The 21,629-nt window shown below is 36.3% G+C and overlaps 1 long non-coding RNA gene across 1 annotated transcript; it reads left to right on the forward strand.

The window, feature by feature from the left end:
• The first annotated feature begins 14,208 nt into the window (after nucleotides 1–14,208).
• Nucleotides 14,209–17,254, forward strand: LOC113308331. Its single transcript, XR_003339680.1, has 6 exons — nucleotides 14,209–14,643; nucleotides 15,218–15,313; nucleotides 15,478–15,562; nucleotides 16,063–16,154; nucleotides 16,253–16,369; nucleotides 16,866–17,254. It is a non-coding gene; the product is annotated as an uncharacterized LOC113308331 (long non-coding RNA).
• Nucleotides 17,255–21,629: the final 4,375 nt, after the last annotated feature.

Consider the following 21,629-nt stretch of genomic DNA (forward strand, 5'->3'; position numbering starts at 1 on the left):
TGTATTCTTTTCTTAGCTTACGAATTCAAACTTGCCCCTTATACAGCTGGTTTGATCTTTATATAGGAAAGGAGCTCGAGATGTGTCTGCTTCCATGATGGATCACTATTGCAAAATGCCAGTCCAAATGTAAGTCTGTTTACTTGTTTCTTCTTTGCATTATGAAATTTTTTTCTCTTTACTTTATGTAAAATTCTCTTGTAATTGTGGTATGTTTTCTGTAGTCTGGAAATGCCAGTAACAACCATGCTAGCGCTAGCATTTTCCGTGAAAATGACAGTCCATTGAGCAGAACAAATGTGGTTCCACAGCCAGTGGGAGTGCCAGAGAAGAATAGAGCTTGCAGGTTACTCAGTTGGTACACTGAGGGAGAGATTGTGGCTGATGCAGTTATTGCTGAAACGGATCCAAAGAAGTTAATCCATGGAATGCCAATAGGTTTTGGAGCTTACAAGGTATCTGTGAAAGCTTCTCGTGTGGATGATGCTCTTCTCTACAGGCAAACCAATGAGTTGAAGTGTATCCATGATGCTATAGGAACTTACATCTCACGGGCCAAGGATCTGATATTGCTTGACTAGCCATCTGACTTCTTAATCTTCTTTGGGAGTGTTTCAGGACACTTTCTTCTTTTGCTGCTCTTTTTTGTGTCACTGGATATTTTGAATGGTCGAATGGTTTAGTGTTTGAATGATCTAAAACTGGTTAGGTATTTGAGGGGTTTAAGTGTTTGAATGAATGCTGGTACATTATTTTAATGATGAAATGGTTTAGTGTTTTAATGATCTTAAACTGGTACATTTGGATGAATAATTCTAGTATATTTGAATGCGGTCGCCAATTTCATTTTTCTTTTTCACTGATGATAAAGAACCACAACTGTTATAAAAGCTTGTAAGTGGATTGTAGTAAATGTTTCTGCTACACGTAGCTTGGTTGTCAAAGATTTGACATACAAATCTAACAATACTTGTCAAGTAAATATTTGCAAGTCTTCCTGTTGTTGTCAAATACTTGAGATACAACTCATACATGGGTTGTCAAGAAAATAACTTGCAACCCTTCATTTTGTTGTCAAATACATGAGATACAACTCATAAATGAGTTGCCAAGACAATAACTTGCAACACTTTTTTTGTTGTCAAATACTTGAGATACAACTCATACATAAGTAGTCAAGGAAAGTGACATACAACTCTAGTAATTGTTGTCAAAGAAAAGACATACAACTATGACCATGGTTGTCAACAAATTTTCTACGACAACAACAAGTGTAGTGTAGTAGTTATTTTCACAACACATATATGAGTTGTATTAGTAAAAAAAAGAAAATTTTGAAAGACATTCACAACTGAAGAAAGCATTGTACAAAACTAATCGACAACTATGTTTACGACTATAACTGAAGGCTTGTAAATATTTGAGGATTTTCTACAACCCCCCCCCCCCCACCCATGCAACTTATCGATATACGTCGTCGTAGATGTATGACAACTCTTCTCGGGAGTAGTTTATCACTGTTTTTCCCATAGTGTTCGGCCCTGAATGGAGCACGTGCTACCTCTTTGAGAGAGTACACGCCATTCATTGACCAGCAACTTTGAGTCTCCTCTTATCTCCAGGTGCATCGCTCCTGCTTGCTTGGCCAAAGATAATCCCAAGAGGAAAGCTTCATATTCTGCCGAATTGTTGGTGCAGTGGAAATCCAGCTTGAATGAATGTGAGAATACTTCACCGGATGGAGATATTAGTACAATGACCGCACCGCCAGTATCATTTCTTGGAGTGGCGGATCCATCAAAGTACAATAGCCATGTTTCTTCCTGAATGATTGAGATTTCTAGAAATTCACCAGGCACTTCTTCATGTAGCATCGTGATGTCTTCTCCATGGGAAGCAGCAAGTAAGTCTGCAACTGCTTGCCCCTTGATTTCTTTAGGCGGGACACATGCTATGTCAAACTCTGACATCTGAAATAGCCACTTTTCCGGTATTCCAATCAAAGCAGGCTTTGACAGTAAGAACTTTATAGGATCATCTTTGGCCACCAGCACAACTCTAGAAGATAATGCTTGAATCTCTGAATTACGTGAACCAATGCTAGGCATGCTCTTTCAGCCTTTGGGTATCGGAGTTGGGCATCCCTCATTGTGCGACTGAAATAATAGATCGGGCGTTCGATGCCTTCTTCGTCTTCTTGAGCGAGGAGTGCTCCAATAGCAACATCACTGGAGGCTGTGTAAAGTATTAGTGGTCGTCCTTGCACCGGAGATTTCATGACAGCAGGTGATAGTAATATTTGTTGTATTTTATGGAATGCTTCTTGTTGAACGGTTGTCCATGTAAAACTTGCTCCTTTCTTCAGCAGAGGAGTGAATGAAGCAATGAGTTGGGCCAATCCGGGAATGAAACGCCGAATATAATTTACCTTTCCCATGAAACTCTGAAGCTCTTTCACAGTTCGTGGAGGAGGCATGGTAGTAATGGCTTTCGTCTTGTTTGGATCGACCTTGATTCCTTTTGCAGTAACCAGAAATCCAAGGAACTTTCCAGAAGAGACACCAAAATCGCACTTCAGAGGATTCATCTTTACTTTGTATTCTCTGCATCTTTCAAAGACCTGCCTCAGAACGTCTAGGTGGGGTACTCGAGTCTCCGATTTCACCACCACATTATCAACGTAGTCTTCTACTTGCTTTTGGATCATGTCATGGAATATTGCAGTCATGGATCGCTGATAAGTGGCTCCTGCATTCTTCAGGCCAAAAGGCATCACTGTATAGTGAAAGTTTCCAATGGGAGTTCGGAATGCGGTCTTGTTAGCATCGTGCTCGTACATCTTGATTTGGTTGTATCCATTGTAACCATCCATGAATGAGAACATGTCGTGACCACTGGTTGCATCAACAAGAATATCAATGTTTGGCAATGGAAAGTCATCCTTCGGGCAATACTTGTTCAGGTTCCTGAAATCCACACAACATCGGATGTGGCCATTTTTCTTCTTGACTGGGACAATATTTGCCAGCCACGTTGGATGTTGAATGTGTTTGATGAATCTTGTTGTTAGTAATTTCTGGATCTCCACTTTAATTTTTTCCTCAACCTCGTGTCTGAACTTCCTGGGTGGTTGCTTGACAGGTTTGGATTCGGGAGTGATGTGGAGATGATGAGTGACCAGTTTGCCATCTAGGACGGGCATCTCTTCGTATGTCCAGGCGAAGATATCTTGATATTTTTTCAACAGACCTATCAATCCTTCTCGTTCCTCATATGAGAGAGCATAACTGATTAAAATCGACCCTGGGTTTTTGTCTGTTCCGATGTTGATAGTCTCAAGATCGTCAGTTGTGGAATCCGTGCCATCTTGCAGCTTTCGTGGTGTTGCTGATGTCCTGAAGGCGTTTTATCCTCTCAACAATCATGTATGGAGAACCTCCTGGATCTATACACGGTCTCTCTACATAGTCAGGGAACAATGAGTATCACCGACGTCCTGAAGGCGTTAATGCTCTCAATCTTATGGAGAACCGCCAAGTCGTTCTTCTATGTAGAGGAGGGGTATCTCTATGTAGTCAGGGAACAATGAGTATCACCGACGTTCTGAAGGCGTTAAGTTCTCAATCATACGGAGAACCGCCCAATTATGTTATTCTACATAGAGGGTATGATGAAATGCGAGGCATCGAACGCTCAGCTAGTGGAGGCTTTTCGAGAAACATATTCATCATGGCTCGCAAAACACGAATCGTCACATGCATTCCTGAACCCGTGTCAGAAACATGCAATATCATGATTTTACGATTTTGACCTTTGTTGAAAATCCACCATCAACAAGTTCCAAGAGAATCAACTAGACAGTCAGACTCAATCAATGGAAATATATCCAAGAGTTGTATCTCAATTTCTCAATTAAATCTGCAATCAAACAAATAGGAATTTCCGAGACCGGTTGAATATAAGAAATAACTTGGACAATATCAAAACCCAATATCCAAGTGTCAATCAATTTAATCAACAACCCAAAGGTGAGATTCACAAACTGATTGAACTTACGCATAACCTGTGATATTTCAATTATATAAACAAATATAATGCGGAAAAGAAATAACACGGACACCAGAAATTTTGTTAACGAGGAAACCGCAAATGCAGAAAAACCCCGGGACCTAGTCCAGATTTGAACACCACGCTGTATTAAGCCGCTACAGACACTAGCCTACTCCATGTTAACTTCAGACTGGAATGTAGTTGAGCCCTAACCAATCTCACACTAATCAAGGTACAGTCGCGTTCCTTACGCCTTTGAATCCCAGCAGGACTCTGCACTTGATTCTCTTAGCCGATCTCACCCACAACTAAGAGTTGCTAAGACCCAAAGTCGAAGACTTGATAAACCAATCTGTCTCACACAAAAAAAAGTCTATTGAATAGATAAATCTGTCTCCCACAGAAATACCTAAGAGTTTTGTTTCGTATTGTGATAAATCAAGGTGAACAGTAATCAATTGATACACCAGACTTATATTCCCGAAGAATAGCCTAATGATATCAATCACCTCAAAATAATCTTAATTGTATGGTAGCGAAACAAGATATTGTGGAATCACAAACGATGAGACGAAGATGTTTGTGACTAATTTTTATCTTGCCTATCGGAGATTAAATCTCGAGCAAATACTAGAGAAGATAGTACTTAATCACGATAGAAAACAGCAAGATCAAGACACACAACTATAGAGAAATAGTTGGGTCTGGCTTCACAATCCCAATGAAGTCTTCAAGATGTTAACCTACGGGGTTTTGGAGAAAACCTAAGGTTAAAGGAGAATAGACATTAGTCGCAACTAGTATCACAAAGGAAGTGTGGGGATTAGGTTTCCCAGTTGCTAGAGTTCTCCCTTATATAGTCTTCAAATCAGGGTTTGTAATCAATGTTACCTTGGTAACAAAGCATTCAATATTCACCATTATATGAAAACCTGATTAGACTCGAGCTAATTCTTTCAACCGTTAGATCGAACTTAGATTGTTACACACAAATGAAAAGTGACTTCATTTAGATATGAGTAACCGTACCTAAACGTTTACACCTTGTTGGCTCAATAATAGTTAACCAAAGTTAATCATATGAACACTTCCATATCAACCTTATTCATTTTAACCATAACTAGTTCAAATGATTCAAATGAAACTAGTTCTAGAGTTGTTCAATTGTTTATATTCTCATAGAAGTATACAAGAAACAATTGAAGCAATATCGATTTTGATTCACTCAAATCAATTCATGAGCATTATAGCCACGGTTTACAAAAGATTGCATTCCTTAATATATAAATGTATTAGTTCATGAACAGCCCGATTTTAAAACATAACGTACTCAAGTATGCAAACGGGTACGCATACTTAAGTGGCCTGACTAAGTTTGGGTTCGCCAGTATGCGAACGTGTATGCATACCTTCCAAACTGAGTTAAATCCCGAAACTTGAAACTCACGCCAGTACGCATACCGGTATGCATACTAAGTTCACGGACTTCCATTAAACAATTCAGTACATATACGGGTATGCACACCATGTTTCTCGGACTTGGAATAACTTGCAACAGTTAGCATACAAGTACGCATATTGTGCTATATCCAATCATGGTTAATAGTTCTAAACTCTCATTTCAATCATTTAAATATTCTCGGAAGACGACAATAACTATCTCACACAAACTATTAGCTTCAAAGCAATTTTCAAGTGATCGAATGATCAATACGAAACATTCCGAGTCTACATCAAATGACTGTCTTACCCAAATCATGTAAGATGTTACCAGGAAATTTTCACATGATCATCTTTTGACTTTCGTCAAGAATATAAGATGAACTTGGTTAAAGTGAAAGCTTACTAACACATATTTCGATAAATATGTAAGGGAGTTAAACTCAGCTCGAAATATCAAATGTGTATAATTGAAGTCTATATAGGTATACGAATTTTGTCTCAAATAGGAGACAAAGTAGATAGATTTTTGAGTGATAAATGAGTTCAAGTCTCCACATACCTTTTGCTAATGAAGTTCCACAAGCTCCCCTTAGTAGTTCTTAGTCTTCAATTGATGAACGTCGTGAAGTATAATGCTAAACTACACTTTCTATCCTAATCCGAGACTTAGCTATAAGTAGACTACAAATCAAGACTTATAGTTTTGGCAATTAAAATTGATAACAAGCTTGAGATAGCAACGCTTGCGAGTTCGACCGAGCAGTGCTCTAACAAATGGTTTGAGTCCTTGGGAAAGAAGCCTGAAGATGATTTTATAGGTAATGTTGCATAAGGATATGGGTCTGAAGTGGGCTGGGGAGGTAGAGGATTCAATTTTTGGAATGAAAGATGTGAAAATTGAATTTATTTTCTTCAGGATGAAACTAGAGCTGAAGTGGTTTTGTACCATTTGCACGTTGTATTCCCCCACCATATTCCAATTGGCTTGGAAGAAGTTATATAGGAAGCTATTAGGGTCATGAACTTTGTCCCCTTCGATACTAAATAAAACAATCTTGATCTCCGCACTATCATGAATAAAAAGCAGATTAGCAGTAAAAAGAAAGGTTTTCATGTCTAAACCTTAGAACAAAACTAGAGAAGTAAAGATTATATTTTTCTGAAAGTATCACTTTTCTGAAACGGAGTGAAAGTATCACTTTTCCTGAAATGGAGTGAAAGCATCACTTTTCCTGAAACGGAATGTGAAAGTATCACTTTTCCTGAAACGGAAAATTAGTCGATCCATAAACCAAAGTATGGTTGCATGATGTGTTATGCATCCTTTTTGGTGGTTTGCATAATGGTTATGTATTCAATTTTCGAGAAATGTATCTAAAGTGAAAGTATCACTTTTCCTGAAACAGAGGGAGTACATTGTTGTTTTAGTTGCAACAGAAAATTATTCGATGCATAAACCAAAATATAGCTACATAAAGTATTATGTATCCTTTGTGTTGGTTTATATAATGGATATACATTTAATTTTCTAAAATTGTGCCTAAAATGATAAATACCTCCGAATTTTTCGTAAAAACTCTAAACTTGATATTGTTGTTTGTACTCATTGCGCAGATTTTTTTATAACTTTTCCAACGAGATAAAAAAAATTATATATAAAAATCCGTGCTTTGGAATTTTACAAATTTTATCTCGTTGGAAAAGTTATAAAAAAATCTACGCAATGAGTACAAACAACAATATCAAATTTAGAGTTTTTACGAAAAATTCGGAGGTATTTATCATATTAAAGTTTGATTTCCAATTATAACCCTGAAAAGATAGGATACACAAGAAGTTATAGTAATTTAACTTATCTTCAAACACCAAAATAATGATACATACACAAGTTGAGTGTGAGCAGCAAATTTAGGGAAACCAACTAACTTATTACATGAAAGAATTGTCAAAATAATCTAATCCACAACCTATGGGCCCATGCAATTAGTATTGTTCCCATCGGCAGGTCTTTATACAATGTTAGAGCATTGCTCGGTCGAACTCGCATGCGTTGCTATTTCAAGCATGTTTGTCAATGTTAGTGATCAAAACTATAAGTCTTGCTTTCTAGTCTACTATAGCTAAGTCTCGGACTAGGATAGAAAGTGTGGTTGAGCTCAAGGAATTCATGGCGATTCATCATACAAGTAGAAGAACTACTCAAGGAACCGGTGGAACTTCTCGACAAAAAGGTATGTGAAGACTTGAACTTATCTGTCACTCAAAATTTTATCTATTCTATCTCCTACTCTTTGAGACAAAAGTCGTATGCTATATATATATAGACTTAGATTATACACATTTGGTATTTCGAGCCGAGTATACCTCGCCTGTATCGAAATATGTGTTGGTAAGCTTTTCGCTCCAACCAAGTTTATCTTTACTTAGTGACGAAAGTCATGATATGTTTCAACCACTTTGAAAATTGCTTTGACGAGAAATGGTGTAACAATTGTATAACGTCCTCTAAGAATGTTTCAATGATTGGCATGAGAGTTTAGATTACATAACCAATGGATTCCTTGAACCGAAGTTTTCAAACTTTGTTGATCAAGAGAACCGGAAGGATGGAAAGTGCCAAGTCCGCGAACTGCCGAAATTCTCAAACCCGAGAATTTCTGCTGAAGTTGACAAACTACTTACGTGAGCTAAGTCCGCGAACCGGCGAAGTCTCATCCCGAGAATTTCTGCTGGACTTTGTAAAATCTGTCCGGTGTCTTAAGTCCACGAACCTAGTATGCGAACTTGAGAAGGTTATATAGCTAAAGATGATTTCTGAACTTAAACTTTAAAAAGGCTAAGAAATGTAGTTTGCAAACCGTGCCTATTAAAGTTCATGAACCGATTTGAGTGAATCAAATCATCTTTGCTTCAATTGTGTCTTGTGTAGTTACATAAGATTTACTTGCAATTGAACAACTCTCTAACTAGTTCATTTGAGTCATTTGAACTAGTTATGGTGAAGAAGAACATGGTTGGTATGAAATGCTCATATGGTTAACCTTTCAGTTAAACTATTGTTGAACCAACAATGCACATGTTTGGGTATGGTTAACAAACCTAGAAGCGTGCAGTTCATTTGTGTATAACAAGCTAAGTTTTCGATCTAACGGTTGAGAAATATTAGCTTGAATCTGAATCGGGTTTTCATATAACAGTGAATATTGATTGCTTTGTTACCAAGGAAAAACCCTGATTTGAAAGACTATATGAAGGAGACATCTAGTATTGTGCAAAACTAATCCCCACACCTTACGTGTGATACTAGTTTGCGTACTAGAGTCGGTTCTCCTTTAACCTTTGGTTTTCTTCTTCTAAAACCAGGTTAACGACTTAAAGACTTCATTGGGATTGTGAAGCCAGACCGATACTACTTTTATCGTAGTTGTGTGATCTGATCTTGCATCTTCTATCGTAATAGTACAATCATATTGATTGGCTTGAGATTGTTTGATTTCTCCGATAGGCAAGATATAAAAAGTAATCACAAACATCTTCGTCTCATTGTTTGTGATTCCGCAACATCTTTTTTCGCTACCATACGATTAAGATTGTTGTGAGGTGATTTATTAATCTAGGCTGTTTTTCGGGAATATAAGACCGGATAATAAATTGGTTCCTGTTCGCCTTGATTATTATCAAAAGACGGAACAAAAACTTTAGGATTTTTCTGTGGGAGACAGATTATCATTTGATAGACTTGTCTGTGTGAGACATATTTGTTTATTGTCAAAGCCTGCGATTTTGAGTCGTAGCAACTCTTAGTTGTGGGTGAGATCAGCTAAGGGAATCAAGTGTGCAGTATCCTGCTGGGATCAGAGGCGTAGGGAGTACAATTGTACCTTGGATCAGTGGAAGACTGATTGGGGTTCAACTATAGTCCAGTCCGAAGTTAGCTTGGAGTAGGCTAGTATCTGTAGCGGCTTAATACAGTGTGTATTCAATCTGGACTAGGTCCCGGGGTTTTTCTGCATTTGCAGTTTCCTCGTTAACAAAATTTCTGGTGTCTGTGTTATTTCAATTTCTGCATTATATTGTTTTATCTTTATAATTGAAATAATACAGGTTGTGCGTTAGATCAATCAATTGGAGAATCCGACCTAACGGTTGTTGATTGATATTGATTGACACTTGGATATTGGTCTTTGGTACCATCTAAGTTATTCCTTGTATTTGATTAGTACTCGCAGTTTCTGTTTGAGGAAATCAAATCAAGAGAGAGATATAAACTCGTTGATATACTTTTAATTGATTGAGTCTTGTTGATTCTCTTAAAAGTATATTCGAGTTTGTCCATACAGATTGCTAAGCGAAATATTGGGTGGTGTTGTTAGACCCCCGCTTTTTCAATTGGTATCTGAGGATGATCAGTCTAAGGGTGATTTTTCAGATGAAGATCTTGACAAATCAGTCTCCTTGATCACAAGACAGTTTAGGGATCTTCTATTGAAGAGAAGTAAACGGTTTTCAAGAGACAAACCTAGGTCATCAGATTAACCTCACAATCGTGTTCCTCCTAAAAACAGGGATGCTGACGAGGCTGATGACGAGGCTGATGACGAGGATATGCCACAGTGCCTTAAGTGTAAAGGTTTTCGTCATTTTGCAAACGAGTGCCCAAATCGTAGAAAATACACTGGGAACAACGGTCTTGCTGTAACACTTGATGAGATGTCTGAGATCTATGATTCTGATGAAGACAGGAAATCAAGTGTCGGTCTTCTATGTGAAAACATTGATTTTGATAATTATAGCAATACATATATCAACCTTGATGGTTTCAGCGAAGAGGAAAACCCAATCAAGCTGGAAGAATCAATTGACCCATCCTTTGAAACACTGGTTTTAATGTTTCAGGATCCACTATGTGTCTAGCTGCGTTCACACCACAGATGCCTGAATACTGTCCAAGTTTGACGTGCTCGTTTTGTTCTCAGAATGGTAATGAACTATCAAGATGTTACAAGTACAATCATCAAGTGAGTCACGCCAAAAAACTTCAACGAAGAGCAAATCGATTGGCAAGGAAGCTTAAACTTGCCCAGAAGACTGCTGAGGTATGTAGGATTTTATCTTCGTCTAAGAAGTTGGTTTCCAAAACTAGACCATTAGAGAATAAGGTATGGTCAAATCATTTTGATAGACAGAAGTCTGAGGATTCCTCTCAAGAGGAAAATGGTGGACAAATTGTTGTTCACCACAACACAAATTAATTGTGTTGTTTGGTAAATCTTGTCTCATGTGCCTGATCAAAAGAGATGAAATTGTGTACTGCTCAGGCTTCAGGAAAAGTTTTTTTTTTTTTAGGTTTGTGTTTCTTGTCTATCAAATAAAGTAAAGGGTTATTATCGACGATTCTACTCTTTATAGGGTTTAGAATTGGGCGTCCACGAAACTGTGTAAAAGGTTGCGAACTCTACATTCCTTTTTCCTCTTTGATATCCTTTATATCTTAAGACTGCTTGATTGTGAATTCCACTCACAAAAACCAGTTGTTTATAACTTTTCTCCAAGAATCATGTCTTTGGATGGAAAAGATGTTAACATGATTGTTAAGCCATCAATCAAGGAAAAAGAGAAATCTCCAGCAACTCCTTCCCTGAAAAGAAAAAGGAGAAATACATGAAAGCCAAGGGCTTTCCCTTCTAACTCTCAGAAGTTTTCCGATGTTCTTGATGAGTTGAAGGAAGTAAGAAAGGAGATTAGTGAAATAAAGGCTTGTGTTTTAAGATCTTTGGAACTTCAGAAAGCCCTGGTTCGACATCATTAGCCAAGACGGTTTGTTGGTATTGACTCCTTCCTCCATGAACCTTATATTCCAATGGTTGTTGACGACAAGGAGTTCGGGAATGATAAAGAATTTCTCAAAGACATTGTTGCCTAGTATGTCTTCTTTTTGGATTAGTTGGAAGAATAACTAGTGCTTGAATAGCAATGATTGTGACTACACATAGCTATTATTTTTCATCTTCTTGTGTTATTTTTTAGGTTTATTGGTATAAAATTCTAATAATATTTGGAGGATGATGTTTTTGCAGTATTAATCTTTATGATTTGTTATATTGTAACTTGTTATGGGATATGTATGTTTGCGTCCGTGAACTTGAAGGTCCCATACTTTGTCAGAAGTAAAGTCGTTCGTGTTCGGTATTCACGTACTGGTAAAAGGATGAATGGACTTTTGAAAAATACAAAAGTTAAGCCTATGTTGTTGATTATATTGATGGAAGATAGGTTAAAATCTTTTGTTTTCAAGGATTATGTCTATTATTGTTGTTATGCAAATAATGATTGAAGATAGAATGAATCCTTGTGTATTACGCAGTATTGATCATGCCTGATCCATATTCGTATGTATTACTGTGAGGCTCTGTAATGTGTCTTATGTTGAGCACGATACAACCAAATTGATTATTTTTTATTAGCTTTGTTGGTTGTTCGGTAAGGTATTTTATGTTGAGCATTTTGAACTAAATTAATCATCTTGTTTGGTTATTTAGTTATTGCTCGGTAAGTTTTCTTATGTCAAGCAAAACATTTGACAATTAAATTGATTACTTTCACAATTAGTTTGGTTATGTATTCCAATTGGATTAATTATGGGTTCTCTTGTAATTAATCTAGTCGAGTATTCTTGTGTCTTCATGAGTTTTCTTATGTAGAGCACAAACAGTTGAATTGATCACTTTTTGTGTTTGATTTGACTGTGTATACCAATTAATTTAGTCATGGGTTTTACTTGTGATTAATTTTATTGAGTTTTTGGATATAAAAATCATTCTTATGGTTTTGGTGTCCAGTAAAATCCTTCTTTTCTTTTGAAATTAAGGTCGCTCTTGTTGTTCTTTCAGGAATGACATCAAATGGGGGAGAGTTCTTTTGAACTTGTGCTTAATGATCATATCTTGAGGGGTGTGCGGCTGTGGAATTTTAGAGGGGTTATCTTGTATATTTAACTCCTTGATGAATGCTATTAGCTTCGGCTATATGATTGCATCTAAATAAGATGATGTGTGTTCCTTCTTTTTAGTCATGAAATGTCTCTTATGGAAATTTCATTATGATCCCGTTCTTTTACCTTTGCCAATTTTATTGACAAAAAGGGGGAGAATTAATATGTAGTTCACACTACAAATACATATGGTCTTCGGGTCATTATGTAAGGGGGAGTGGTTTCCATGTGAGATAGAGTATTGACTAAGAGGGAGTGATACATATCACCATAGTATTATTGTTGAAGTTGTGATACAATTGAACTTTGACGTTGTGTAATAATACTATGACACTGTATAACCACTAGTGGAAAATGAGATTTTTGAGTCTGCCTAGGCCTTGAAAATAGTCTTCCCATGGGCTTTCTTAAAATAACGGGCTTCAGTGGGAGTCGTTTTAGATGGATTTATGTAAGAAACCTATTTTGAGGCATACTGAATTTTTTTGAGGCATACTGAATAATGTCGAAATAGGGTCACTGAATAAAAAACATCATCACCCCTTATCTACCCTTTTTGATAATGGCATAACAATCCTTATTTAATTGGTATTAATGATTGTGATTAGTTTTAATAATAATGATTAATTAATGATATTAATGATTGACTAAGTTAAGTTGTTAATTAGTGTTATATTTGTTGAAAAAAATATGATTTTTGAGTGAGAGAGTGGGGTTTTTAAGAGAGGAAGAAGAAGTGGAAAAAAAACTAGGGTTCTTGAGATTTTGAGGATTTTTTTGATTCGAAATGCATGATTCATTAATGAAGAACCTTCTGCGAATAATATACAAGTATACCCGTATACGACGTCTAATCTCTCTTTTTTAGCACCATAAAACTGAATTTTTCCAAACTTCTTATGATTTTCAACACTTGGTTCGGCTGTAATATAAGAACCGAACTTTGTGCGAGAAGAACGGTTCGACCAGTATATTTTAAGCCGAACAATATAGTTTTAAAATATACATATGGTTCGGCATGTGCGATCTCTTTCAGTGGATAGCCGAACCTATTGTTTTTTTTTGTTTTTTTTTTCCGAGTTACAGTGTATTGTTCGGCACACATTATGTCAGTCGAACATTGTGGTGTAACTTATGTTTTTACCTAAGTCATAAATTCGGCTTTAATTGTACATCCAAATTATTAGCCGAATTTTGGAAAGCTAAATGTTCGTTTTTCGGGCCGAACTTCATTAAGTGAACTAGAAGAACCAAGTTCGGCCGAAAATAAAGAGAGTCGAATGAGACGAACTTACCATCGTCTGAGTTCGGCTCAAAATGGAAAACTAATTTTGGGCCGAACTGTTCTTCCACAGAACAAAAAATAAAGAACAAAACTAAGTTCATCTCTTTTTGTCGCAATATTTTGGGTCGAACCCACTTCTGAAAACCCTAAATTCATCTAAGAAAATCCTATGTTATCGATCAAACATAGTAAAAAAAATCAAACGATTAATCAGTTTATGGAAGGGATTCGACTGCAATAACGAAGAATAAGTAGTGTTGACTGATTTAGTTTTAGTTTAGTCAAAGGGTAACCTAGTAATTTTTGTATGGATAAACACCCCTTATAAAGATATCCTAGATGACATCATAATTTAGTATGCCTCAAAAAAATCCAGTATGCCTCAAAACAGGTTTCTTAAGTAACGACTGCGAGGGTCAGAGTTTTCTACGGGAACAAATATCAAGAGAGTCAAGAAAACCATGCATTGTTTCTCGAGTACCCTTATCTTCTGTCCATTCTCTCGTTCCTCTGCTCTCTTCTCATTTTATCTCCTGATGAAACCATCAAAGAACAAACCCTAGACATCTACTGAAACCATTAAAGAATAAAAATGATTCTCTATAAACCCTTGCATCTACTACAATCCAGTAAACCAAATCAATCTCTTCTCCCAACAGATCCATTCTAGGTCATCTTCTTTTAAGGCGAATGATAAGAGAAACCCCTAATTTATTCTTCAACTTTCTCATAATACTTATTTTATGATTGTCACAGCCATCTAATATCTTCAATTTAAATTTTGAGGGTTTTGTAGTGAACAACTTATCTTCAATTGGTCGGGTGGTGATGTCAATTATCTTGATATTATTCGAGGTGATCCCGGTGATTAAAGGTATACACAGATGATTACTTCATCTGATTTCAATTTCTCCAATAAGGGTTTTTGTGAGGTTTAGATACGTGGATCTGGGTTTTTTTGATTGATTTTAATTGTTTATAGTAGTCATTCAATTTTGGTATGGGTTTTTCATTTTTCGTCTCATTTTCAGTTATTGGTTTTATTTGAATGGTTAGGTTAGGATTTTGGGTGAAATAGCATGTTTGATGTGATAAAATTGATATAAAATTGCTTTCTTTTCTGGATTTTTTTTTATTTATAATTTTGGGTTGGGTTATAAATCATGAGATTGACATCTTTAGAACATAGGAAGGAATATGGAAGTTTGATTCTTGATCTAATAAGAATTCTGGATTTATTGGTTAAATCCAACTTTGGTTATGAGGTCAGTTATCCTAATAGCTATCACTGAAGAATAGATGATGATCAACATTTGTATGTATGATGATATCTGATTCAAAAATGGGAAGAATTCTAGCCCAGATTGACCTAAGATTCAACCCTGTGAAGCTTGTCTCTATTAAGAATATCTTATGTTGAAAAGCTTATAATTTTTCCTTCTGATCAGTTTCTCAAGTTGTAATGGGAATTTCATGGGGAACCTTATCTATGGGGAGTATTTAGAAAGAGAATTGTTCATGTTTAATGCCTCCTCCATGTTCATGTAAGTACCCGTGGTGACTCTGTAGGTGCTTTCCTGGGAAGTGAAGAATGTTTCCTGTGTTAAGATCTCAAGTGTTTGATCTTCTTTTCTATTTCTATGGTTGTTTTTGAAGTTTTCTTGTGTGTGTAAACTTTCTAATACGTTTCCCTTTTGATCTGTTATAGGTAACAGTTTCTGAGCTGAAGTACTGATGAACTGAGGTAGTGATGATTGATCAACTTGATGCTGTAGAATCTTCCGTTGTGATGGGTAAGGGAGGATAAGGCTACTCGCATATATATTTTATGGCATGCTTGTTGTGTTTGTAGAAAATTTCCATTAACATTGGTCACTGTAAACAAAAATTGTAGCTATTAGATTCGCGTGCTATTTGAGTCGATTGCATTTGACACTTGCATTTGCAGTCACCTTGTTCAAACTTACGTTCAATCTGACCGAGAATTTGAAATAAGTGAACTAAGTAGCTTTGATTATTCAGTTTAATTGTGTTTCAGTTTTGCAAGTTTTCTTTCATTGTACAAGAACCAACAGTTACATGATACATTGTGCCCACCTTTTGTGCTATTCAGGGGATTCTTTTCCTAGTTAAATTTCCATGCCAGTGTAGATAACTTCAAGACTCTAAAGATGCATTGATATCTCTTGTGTATTAGTCTTACAAAATCTTTATACTAGTCTTCATAGTTTTTAAGCATTGACTAGTTCCTTTTGGAATGATTACTGATAAGTGCTCAAATACATTGATGCAGGTTCAAGTCCATTGCCAGCATTAACAGTTGCCTCGATAATTGATTTCATATTTAACTATGGCAAAGGAAGCGCTTGTTCTACGTGTAATGAGGTAGAATCGTTCCAGATAGTTTTGCTTGAAAAGGCATAGTTAGAGGTTCATTATGTTGCTTTCAGACACGATTAACTGTTTTTGTTGCGTGTTTCTAGATTCCTTGCACATTAGCTTCTGTCGATGCCCTTTAAAGGTACACACAGCTTTCCAGCGATCCCCTTTGCAGAACTAGCAAACCTTGCATTTTGTCCGTTGATATAGATCAATCCAAGGTACAACTATATGCCATACGATTGCAGTAGTAACTCTGTTTATGAACCTTAACTAATATCTTGTATGTGTGTCTGTAATTTGAACCACATTTTGTGATAACATCATTACTCTGTTGCATCTATGTTGGGGTTACGTTTCATTTTAATAATTCCATTCATTAAGTTAAACGTTAACCAATGTAGGAATAATTTCAATTTTGTTTGTTGTTGTGGCATGTGGTGCCTCCCCCAACTTGTTTGGGAATGAAAGCTTGGTTATTGTTATCTGGAAAGGGTTGATGCTTGCTGAGATAATGAACTATTTTGCAGTCACTACATTAGTTGAAGTCGATGAGACAATCACACTATTTTGTAGTCATTACAATAGTTTATTTGCATTTAGTTACTTATTTGTTAGTCACTACAAGTCCTTGTTTAATCTTTATTAGTTTGTATCTAGTTGTCTCTTTGTTAATCATCGATCACTGGATATTTATGACTTGTTTTGCGCTTTCAGGGATCATAAAATGCAACAGTAAGCTAATTGACCTATTAGTTTCTGACATGAAACCAAGTGCGGAAGCTTCCTATTTCAAGTGTTGCAGATTCCTCTTCTTTAAAGACACCACCTGACAAGTACTGGAACTATGGAGAAGCATTATGGTGATGTTAAATTTCACTCATGTTGCGGTGGTAGTTTTTCTATAGTGATTTATTTTTTAGATTTCTATATCGTAAATTATTTTCAGATTCGGAACTGATTGTAGTTTGTTATTGTAAAACGAAATCCATGTGTTTAGTGAATTTTTCGCAGATTTAAAACCTGTGTAATTGTAGTTTGTTGGGGTTGTATAATGAATTTAGTGAATATAAGTTTAATTCAATTTCAGTTCTTGTTTGTTTCAATCATATTTTATTTTAGCTACAGATTCAGTTGAACCAAATATTTTTTTTTTGTATTTATAAATTAATGAAACGTCTGTTTCCACCAATTTCCTTTTATGGGCTGTTCAAGTTAATTTGAAAAAATCTAAGAATCTCAAAAGCAGACGTATTGAGAAATAAGACTACACTCTTAGGGCTCCCAGAAACAGTCTTTTTTTAGAGGTTTTAAGTGTCTTTTTGGCAGACTTTTTTTTGCATTTTCCACTAGTAAACAATGATCGAGACCGATGCTTTCTCATTGTTATAACTACGGATCTTCAACAGCGGTGATGCTAAACTTACAACCTTTGGGATCATAGGAGTACTTGGAAGTGACGAAGTTTTCGAGGAATGTTGAAGATTAGACATGTGGAATATGAGATACTTAAGTTTCTTTATCTTTTTTGTATTCCATATGTATTGATAGTTTTGTCACTAAAATTGACAAAGGGGGAGATTGTTAGAGCATTGCTCGGCCGAACTCGCATGCGTTGCTATCTCAAGCATGTTTGTCAATGTTAGTAATCAAAACTATAAGTCTTGATTTCTAGTCTACTATAGCTAAGTCTCGGACTAGGATAGAAAGTGTAGTTTAGCTCAAGGACTTCATGGCGATTCATCATACAAGTAGAAGAACTACTCAAGGAACCGGTGGAACTTCTCGACAAAAAGGTATGTGAAGACTTGAACTTATCTGTCACTCAAAAGTCTATCTATTCTATCTCCTACTCTTTGAGACAAAAGTCGTATGCTATATATATAGACTTAGATTATACACATTTGGTATTTTGAGCCGAGTATACCTCTCCCTTCTATATCTCGAAATATGTGTTGGTAAGCTTTTCGCTTCGACCAAATTTATCTTTACCTAGTGACGAAAGTCATGATATGTTTCAATCACTTTGAAAATTGCTTTGACGAGAAATGGTGTAACAACTGTATAACGTCCTCTAAGAATGTTTCAATGATTAGAATGAGAGTTTAGATTACATAACCAATGGATTCCTTGAACCGAAGTTTTCGAACTTTGTTGATCAAGAGAACCGGAAGGATGGCAAGTGCCAAGTCCGCGAACTCAGTCCGCGAACTGCCGAAGTTCTCAAACCCGAGAATTTCTGCTGGAGTTGACAAACTACTTACATGAGATAAGTCCGAGAACCCAGTCTGCAAACCGGCGAAGTTCTCATCCCGAGAATTTCTGCCGGAGTTTGTAAACTCTGTCCGGTGTCTTAAGTCCGCGAACCTAGTCTGCGAACTTGAGAAGGTTATATATCTAAAGATGATTTCTGAACTTAAACTTTAAAAAGACTAAGGAATGCAGTTTGCAAACCGTGGCTATTAAAGTTCATGAACCGATTCGAGTGAATCAAATCATCTTTGCTTCAATTGTGTCTTGTGTAGTTACATAAGATTTCCTTGCAATTGAACAACTCTCTAACTAGTTCATTTGAGTCATTTGAACTAGTTATGGTGAAGAAGAACATGGTTGGTATGAAATGCTCATATGGTTAACCTTTCGGTTAAACTATTGTTGAACCAACAATGCACACGTTTGGGTACCGTTAACAAACCTAGAAGCGTGCAGTTCATTTGTGTATAACTAGCTAAGTTTTCGATCTAACGGTTGAGAAATATTAACTTGAATCTAAATCGGGTTTTCATCTAACGGTGAATATTGATTGCTTTGTTACCAAGGCAAAAACCTGATTTGAAAGACTATATAAAGGAGACATCTAGTATTATGCAAAACTAATCCCCACACCTTACGTGTCATACTAGTTTGCATACTAGAGTCGGTTCTCCTTTAACCTTTGGTTTTCTTCTTCTAAAACCAGGTTAACGACTTAAAGACTTCATTGGGATTTTGAAGTCAGACCGATACTACTTTTATCGTAGTTGTGTGATCTGATCTTGCATCTTCTATCGTAATAGTACAATCATATTGATTGGCTTGAGATTGTTTGATTTCTCCGATAGGCAAGATATAAAAAGTAATCACAAACATATTCGTCTAATTGTTTGTGATTCCGAAACATCTTGTTTCGCTACCATACGATTAAGATTGTTGTGAGGTGATTGATTAATCTAGGTTGTTCTTCAGGAATATAAGACTGTATTATCAATTGGTCCTATTGGCCTTGATTATTATCAAAATACGGAACAAAATCTTTAGGGTTTTTACGTGGGAGACAGATTGATCCTTTGATAGACTTGTCTGTGTGAGACAGATTTGTTTATTGTCAAAGCCTGCGATTTTGGGTCGTAGCAACTCTTAGTTGTGGGTGAGTTCAGTTAAGGGAATCAAGTGCGCAGTATCCTGCTGGGATCAGAGACGTAGGGAGTACAACTGTACCTTGGATCAGTGGGAGACTGATTGGGGTTCAACTATAGTCCAGCCCGAAGTTAGCTTGGAGTAGGCTAGTGTCTGTAGCGGCTTAATACAGTGTGTATTCAATCTGGACTAGGTCCCGGGGTTTTTCTGCATTTGCGGTTTCCTCGTTAACAAAATTTCTGGTGTCTGTGTTATTTCAATTTCCGCATTATATTGTTTTATCTTTATAATTGAAATAATACAGGTTGTGCGTTAGATCAATCAATTGGAGAATCCGACCTAACGGTTGTTGATTGATATTGATTGACACTTGGATATTGGTCTTTGGTACCATCCAAGTTATTCCTTGTATTTGATTAGTACTCGCAGTTTCTGTTTGAGGAAATCAAATCAAGAGAGAGATATAAACTCGTTGATATACTTTTAATTGATTGAGTCTTGTTGATTCTCTTAAAAGTATATTCGAGTTTGTCCATACAAATTGCTAAGAGAAATATTGGGTGGTGTTGTTAGACCCCTGCTTTTTCATATATTTAACACCTTCTCAAGAACTACACTATAAGCCAAAACCACTGTTGCAAATTGCAAACATTCTCATTCTTCTCTCCTTTTCATCTTCTAAAGAGTTCCTAGATTTACTCCTTCCACTATTTTAATCTTCAAACTTGCTTTTTTGGGTCTCTTTTGTTTTTCATTTCTTGTTTTTCATTTGAATAGACCAATTTCCTTCTCTTGTCGGTCTCTTTTCTTTTTGTTCACTCCATTTTGGAATCTTTTACTTGTTTTAGTTAGATTAGATAAGCATGTTTACTATTAGGGCGTGACAAATTAATGCAATAGAGAAAATGTTCCCATTAGCACATAATATGCTTTGTACATTCCATATATGGTGTAATGTGATGAATATGTGCAAGTCTCAAATTTGTCCACCAAATAGGAAATCATTTGAAGAGATTAGTAAGCTACCGGAAGATGAACAAGAGGATGCAAAATAGGAATTTGATAAACAATACATTCTAAATCACGTTAAATGGGTTGCTTTCTCTGGTAAATGGGAGTCATTCACTTAGTCTCTCACTGAAGAAGAGTATAATATAAATCTTGCGGAGTTTATCGAATATTAGTTTATCCCCGATTACCCCGAGGATATTGTAACGTATGTGTGCTTGATCATTGGTTGGAACTACACAAATAGCGCTTTGCTTATACATTTACCAACCACCATAAACATTTTGGGAATCAAGCGACAAGTTTAGTAGAGTCGGTTCACCAACCATTGAAGAAGAATCTTTTTGGATGTGTCAAAAAATTTGTGATCATGTTTAATGCTATGAGAAATTACTTCAGCCACGAGATTGATATATTTAAAGAAAAGTTTCAAAAAATTAGTATCATGAAGTACAAGAAATGGGGCAACCTTCGGTTGTTCAAGGGAATCCATTATAATGTTTCCCATGCTTGTATAAAGAAGTTGATTGTAGAAATGGAGTTGATTGAGAAATAGGGAACCAATCCGGACGAGATATGTTTATAACATGATGAAGTCTACGGGACTCCCTTGTCACCATATAATAGTTAATTATGAAATGACCTAATCCCTTTAAGCGACATAGATCGATATTGGAAATAAGTAAGTTTTGTCCCTCCTCCAAAGGGAGATGCCGGAGTAAAGTTCAGTGTTAACGAAATGGGAAGAACCGTACTCTAGATGTACCGAAACATGAACAAACTTGAATGGAAAATATTTTGGGATGACATTAGGACAATCGTTTATCCACATACTTCGGAGAATGTCCACGAACTGGAAAAAGGCAAGCACAAAGGTAGGCCAAGCACCAAAGAAACAAAAAAACAACTAAGACAATATGTGAAGGTGTTGATTGGATAGGAAAGTGAAATGCACGCTACTACTAGAGATCCTTCGGCGCATGAGCATACCGAGGCGAAGTACCAAAAGGATTCTAAGAAACGGGCTAGGAATAGTATGGAAAAAGGCGAAACAAGTGAACGAAATTTGAAGAAAAA

The sequence above is a fragment of the Papaver somniferum genome, chromosome 9 (genome assembly GCF_003573695.1).
Source record: "Papaver somniferum cultivar HN1 chromosome 9, ASM357369v1, whole genome shotgun sequence".
Lineage (NCBI taxonomy): Eukaryota > Viridiplantae > Streptophyta > Magnoliopsida > Ranunculales > Papaveraceae > Papaver > Papaver somniferum.